Source organism: Amaranthus tricolor, chromosome 14, assembly GCF_026212465.1.
Source record: "Amaranthus tricolor cultivar Red isolate AtriRed21 chromosome 14, ASM2621246v1, whole genome shotgun sequence".
NCBI lineage: Eukaryota > Viridiplantae > Streptophyta > Magnoliopsida > Caryophyllales > Amaranthaceae > Amaranthus > Amaranthus tricolor.
Genome location: NC_080060.1, coordinates 14,576,992 through 14,583,394, shown reverse-complemented (window position 1 = coordinate 14,583,394; position 6,403 = coordinate 14,576,992). Strand labels below are relative to the sequence as shown.

The 6,403-nt window shown below is 37.0% G+C and overlaps 1 long non-coding RNA gene across 1 annotated transcript; it reads left to right on the top strand.

Annotated features, from left to right (window-relative positions):
* Positions 1-1,404: 1,404 nt before the first annotated feature.
* LOC130799526 (uncharacterized) lies at positions 1,405-4,168 on the top strand. Its single transcript, XR_009039282.1, has 3 exons — positions 1,405-1,854; positions 2,856-2,934; positions 3,775-4,168. It is a non-coding gene; the product is annotated as an uncharacterized LOC130799526 (long non-coding RNA).
* The last annotated feature ends 2,235 nt before the right edge of the window (positions 4,169-6,403 follow it).

Genomic DNA, 6,403 nt, shown 5'->3' with positions numbered 1-6,403 from the left:
TCCTCCTAATTTAAAACTTGTTACCACAAGTTGGTCCAAAAATAAATAACCTAGGACATATAATAGTCTTACATAAATTTAATAAAAATAATATATTAATACGACGACAACAACAACAACAACAACAACAACAACAACAACAACAACAATAATAATAATAATAATAATTATTATTATTATTATTATTATTATTATTATTATTATTATAACTTACGCACCGTTTAAATCACATTATAAAGCATAAAAGAGATAGTTATAATAATCCACAAATAATATCATAATAAATTATTTTAAATTAAAAACTAGACTTAGAGAAAAGTAACTAGAAAGGGGAATAAAATGGAAATTATGCCACAGAGAAAAATTTCGGGGCATTACAGACTAGCATTACCCAATGAGTTGGGTAAGGTCCATGATGTGTTTCACATTTCGCAGTTGAAGAGATATGTTTCCGATAAATCTCATGTGCTAGATCCCGAACCCTTAGATCTGGATGAGAATCTATCTTATGAAGAGAAGCCTATAAAGATTTTAGATTCTAAGGTGCGTAGTACGAGGAGAAAAGATATAAAGATGGTGAAAGTTTTAAGGGCTAACCAATGCACATAGGAGGCAACGTGGGAAACTGAAGATTCCATGCGTGAGAAATACCCACACCTTTTTCTTGAGGTTGGTAAGTTACAGGGTCGTAACTAAGTTTATAAGGGGGGTAGAATGTGATAGAACTTCGCGCGTCTGCATGCATTTCTTCCTCTATGTTACCGACTTATTACAAAATTGCATGCTTTTGATTGATCGTGTCAAGTCAATTGTATGATTTCTACATGCTTTTGATCGATTATGTCAAGTTAATTGTGTGACATTTACATGCCTTGTTTGGGTGTTGAGTTAATTCATTAGGCTTAAAATCGTTAAGACACCTTATTGAGTTATTAGAAATATAAATTTTCACAATTAGTACCTTGGTTACGCTAGTTTCGAGGACGAAACTCCTTTTAAGGGGGGTAGTCTGTAACACCCCGAGATTTTAATGACGTAATTATTTAATATTTTAATAGTTTTTTTTAAAAGATTTTACAATTATATTTAATTATTTCTGAAATTAGTTTTAATAAATTTCTTGCATACATGAATTTAAATGTTAATTTGTATATATATATATATATATATCAAAAATATAGTTACGATTTCTTAAATAAAGAAGTTCGAATCAAAATGATTATTTTATTAAAATGTGTGAACCCACGAAGGTAAGTCTCATAATTGGGTCTCGTAAGAAAATAAACCGAGATAAATAAATAAATAAATAAATAAACATAATAATAATAATAATAATAATAATAATAATAATAATAATAGCAACAACGAGTATAATAAGCCCACGAAACCCTAAACACTCAAGAAGAGCCGTCATTCCTTCTCTTCATTCTCCTTCTTTCTTACTCACTCCTCACATCCCATTTCCCTTCCCGCACAGCAGCACCGGAACCCCTCTCCTCCTTCTTTCTCTCTTTCTCACTTCTCCCCTGCGCCACCAGTGATCGAGCGCACCTCACCACCAGCCGCTGCACGGCCACAGCAGCACCCCTCCTTCTCCTTTCCCAAACCAGCAGCCGCCCTCGCAACAGCAGCAAGGGCTACGTCTCCTTCACTTCAGCAGCCACGGTCGAGCCCTCCACGAGCAGCCTGCACCGCCGGCTACACCTCCTCCCCCGCAGCCGACAATAGCCACCAACAGCACGTGGTGACTCCCTGTAGCCGCCCGCAAACAGCCACGGAGATAGCCGTTTTGGCCCTGTGCCACCTCCACACAACCTCCACTTACTTCTTCACTCCTTTTATAATTACCCCATTGTAAGCCTCTCAAGTTCACACCAAGTAATTCTCCTAGTATCTAATGAGAATTTTACTAAGTTTATGAGTTTGGTGTTAATTTTGTATGATTTTCATTAAATGTTGTTATGGGTAAGAATTTGATTGATGGCTTGAATGCACTTACGAATTGGGTTTTTGAAATATGGATGAAAAGTATTGAACCTTGTATTATTTTTATTAAATCTTATGATGGGTAAGAGTTTAAGTGATGATTTGAATATAGCTATGAATTAGAGTTAAAGTATGAATAGAAGTGATAATAATTGTACTACTTTTGTGCTTGGGGATGTTTTAAAACTTGAATAGATTGGTATGAGATTTGAATATATGATTTGATTGTGAATAGGTGATAGTAGTTGTTATAATTGAGAGTATTAGTCACAAAAGTGGTGTTAATTGTCACTTGTATTATAAAGATGATGGTGGATATTGTTATGTTATTGAGTATTATTGTTGTTGAACAATTGTGGTATGGTCGTGGTAATTAAAGTTCAATACTACCATTTTTAAAGTAGGAAGAAACCATTGTTGCCATTTTTGTTTCGAATTATTTAGGGGAAGTGCTTCTTTTCATGCATTCTTGTCATCATGAGTAACCTTGTACATTGTAGTAAACGATATCACAACTTGAGGCTATCACTAACATCAATATCATCATAAGTTGCTAGTGTTGAATTTGTTATACAAGTAGCCTAGGACATTTCATAGTGACGAGGCCTTATACTTTGAGCCTTATTGGTTTATAGAAATTGTCATAAAATGCACTTTATTGTTGTGAAAGCTTACTTGATTGTTGGTTTAGTAAATGGAAAGACTTATGTGTGTTGAGTTAATGATTTTGACTTGTATTGAATGAGCTGTGTGCGTGTTAGAGTAATCGAAAACTCATGTTGAATGGGTGATAGCGGTTACTTTCGTATTTATTTTGGTATGGCAAAGTAGTTAAGGGAACTTATTAGTTCTACTCCTAACTTGTATAGGTTCTTAGTTTATAAGAGGAAAGTAGACCCCTTAGTTGGGTGGTTTTTGTAACTTGTGGTCGTGCATTGACGCTTGCAGGTACGTACACATAATAATTTATTATCATGTTTCTCGTTACAAAGTATTATCAATATTTCATGATTGTATACATCGTATTAGAATTATAGAGCGCTAGAAAGTGAATTATGCTAGCGTATAGTCATACTAGTAATATAGGCAAGTAGAATGAAAACATTAGGAGACTATGAGAACAAATTTCTAAATAGTAGAGAACGCACCGTAGTTGTGTGTGGTGTCGAAGTGATTTCCTACTTATTGAGCCTTAATGTATGATTAATTGGCGTGACTCGACTGGATTATGTCTGGTTGATTTAATAGTCCCCTAGGTGAGGTTCAACGGGACCACCGTAAGGAGGGTATGAGAATGCTTGGGTCATTAGGCGCCGGATGGCCGATACCGCCCCTTGACCGAGGCGATACCATGCGGGCCTTGAAAACCCCAATATGGTGGCCTTTTCACTGGTTTAGTACCCCAGTGTGTTAGTTTTTCCCGAAGGTAGGACCCGAAAGGGTCAGCTGGAGGGGGCATGAGCTCATACTTTGCCAATGGGCGCCGGATGGCCGATAACGCCCTTGGCCGTGTCACTATGCCATGAATAGAGAAAGGATTCACTACCCTTGAAAATATTTCGAGAGATTAGTAGTTCGAAAGAGAAATTATGAATAAATAGAGGTGTTTAAACAGATAAGTAGACTTGCTATTGCCATACTATATCGTTGTCTATTGTTTTGTTTAATGACTTCAATTATTATAAGTTCATTATTACTGACGTGTACATGATGTTGTTGTTGTTTGCTCATGACTCTCTATGATGTTCCTGCTATGACGCATATGACTTTGGTCATTATGTTGAGCAGCAGGAGGATCATAGCTTGACATGACAGGTATAGGAGCTTCTTTTGCTTTGCATTGGGGAAAAGAGCGGAGTACGATCGTAACAATTGTGTATAAATTGTCTAAATGCTTGTAGCTTCTATAATACTTGTAAAGTTTTCTTTTGGGGTTGTAAAAATTTATTTTGTATGGAGCCATGTGACTCCTCGTATGATCCATAGATCCGCTGCGTAGTTTTGGATGTACAGTAGGGAGAATACTCCTTTAGTATCCGTCAGATTGATGTTTTGTGAAGCCGACGATGATTTATTCCGTCGTGACGTATTCTTTTGAAAGACGTTATAGGCCTTAGATTAGTTTAATCATGTTAATCAATTATAACTATATATATTCTAGTCACATCCTCAGTTTTCAGTAGAGATGCTGTCGAAATTTTCGCTCACTCATCTTTTAATTAATTATTAGCGTTTATGTTAAGTAATTTCCCTTTTCTTTTTATGTAACACTCGAATTTCCTCCCTTCCTTCACGATTTTGGTTTCGTTTAAGGGGTTGGAAATTCAGGGTTGTTACAAGCACCTCCAACCAGTAAATAAACGGTGCAGGTCCCTTGCTATGTGAACCAATTCTGAATATAGCGTTCTCTAGTGTCTCTGCTGATAGATACACACGTACATCTCTGTTCGTTTGCATTTCTATACACATTGCACGTCGTAAAAGAGGTCATGCCTCCTCACCTCCCAACTCTGTGACGGCAAAATCTCTAAATCCACAATTACCATTGCCTATAACATCAATCCAATCAAATAAATAAGTAGGAAGAATATGCGAAATCTTATTGGGCCATGGAAAGAGTGAAAAATCACGACCTGCTGAACCGTCTATAATAAAAAAAAAGGTTATTAACATTCAATTGTAATAAACTAATGTGAATAACAGAAAGGAAAGTCACGTACTAGATAAGTTGAAACTAAAGTTAATTCCAACTGACAATTGCGTTGATTGAGCACTAGATCTACAAGTAGATCTCCCACGTGATGAAGATCTCGATCCGCGACCCTTAGAGGAGGATCTGTTGTACTCAAAAGCGCTTTTGTTTCTTCTGAGGGTTTTGCTTGTTGGTGGTCGTCCCTTTCTCGGTGGACTTGCATGTGGCTCAGGTATATCGACACCATTAGGATGTAATTCATCTTCAAGTAACTGAGACATGCGTCGTACAACTACGGGATCGGCTTTTAACACTTCATCAACCAACGATTAAAAGTACTCTTTATCATTCGCGTTTGCGTGTCGTACTCTTTCGTTGGTGTCAGCTTCTACCTCTATGTACGTTAATGTTCTCCAGAATGGATGAATGTCATCTAAGTACAACAAACCTTGTGACCTGCTTGACAAATAAAAGTAACAAGCACAGGGCAATCCATGGGTGGTTTGAAGTGTACAACCGCATTTGTCAAATACATAATCACCTAACTCTAACATACGGTTATGCTCAAGCAGCAATTGTTCCAACGCAAAAATGGATACATGTCGATATAACAGTTTCAAGAAATTAAATGGCAAAGACCTTGAAATAGAATTCATGGATTCCTGTAGCGCTAGTCGGATCCTCGATTGCTGATTTGTTATTTGTGCGTGTGCCCTTTTAAACAGGGTATCAAATGAGCTGTTACCGCTACCAAGATAGTACTTGAAAGACGAGTGTTGGCTTTCAACTCATCTGGTAGTCTGGTTACCCATGTGTAAACAGTCATTCATTCATGCACACACAAATTTCTCTTTGTGTGGAATCCATGTTCCATCCAAATATCGAACGACCCTTCTATTCCTAGTCGACCAAGTAACCACAATCGATTTCCATTTGTTTTCAAACTCGGCGAGCGTAGAACTGTTAACCAAGAGGTTCTATCTAATTTTCCTGAATATCTGCACTTGTTGCTTTCTTTTCCCGCCACACAATTTGTCCACCATATTCTCTACTTTATTGGGAATATTCCATACACATAATAAATGTCGCACATCTTCATTAAACAGAAGATTGAATATAATTAAGATATATTCAATAAATAGATCAACAATAATTAATCAACAAAACCTTTTTACCTAGGAAGACATCACGAATAGCTGCAGATAAACCCTCGTCTCGATCAGTTACGATTACACTGGGAGACTGAGCTCTGCCAAAAGTATTTCTCAATCCCTCCAACACCCACGAATATGACACAACCGCCAAACGAAACGCAACCAAGAAGTTGTGATTGGTTGGCGTCATTCCAATTATTTTACAATGCGACCACTTTTGTTTGTTTGTTTTGTAAGTTGTATCTATCAACACAACATATGGCCACGTACGTATCATCTGGATGGATGTAGGATTTGCAACAAATAATCTACTCAATTCCCCTTCACTGTCCAAGTCTGTCCAAACCACGTAATTATGCTCTATGACAATATAAAGACAGTGTTGAAGGGGAGTCCTATCCTCCATCTCTTCTCTTCTAATTGATTGTCTAACATTATAAATTTGATTCATACTAGCAAGAAAACCAGAAAAAGTTTGTTTAATTGAGGTCATGATAAACGTAGGCTGCATGCCGGTTGGACTAAGCTCTTGTATGTGCTTCCGAATATCCGCAGACAATCTCTTTGCCCT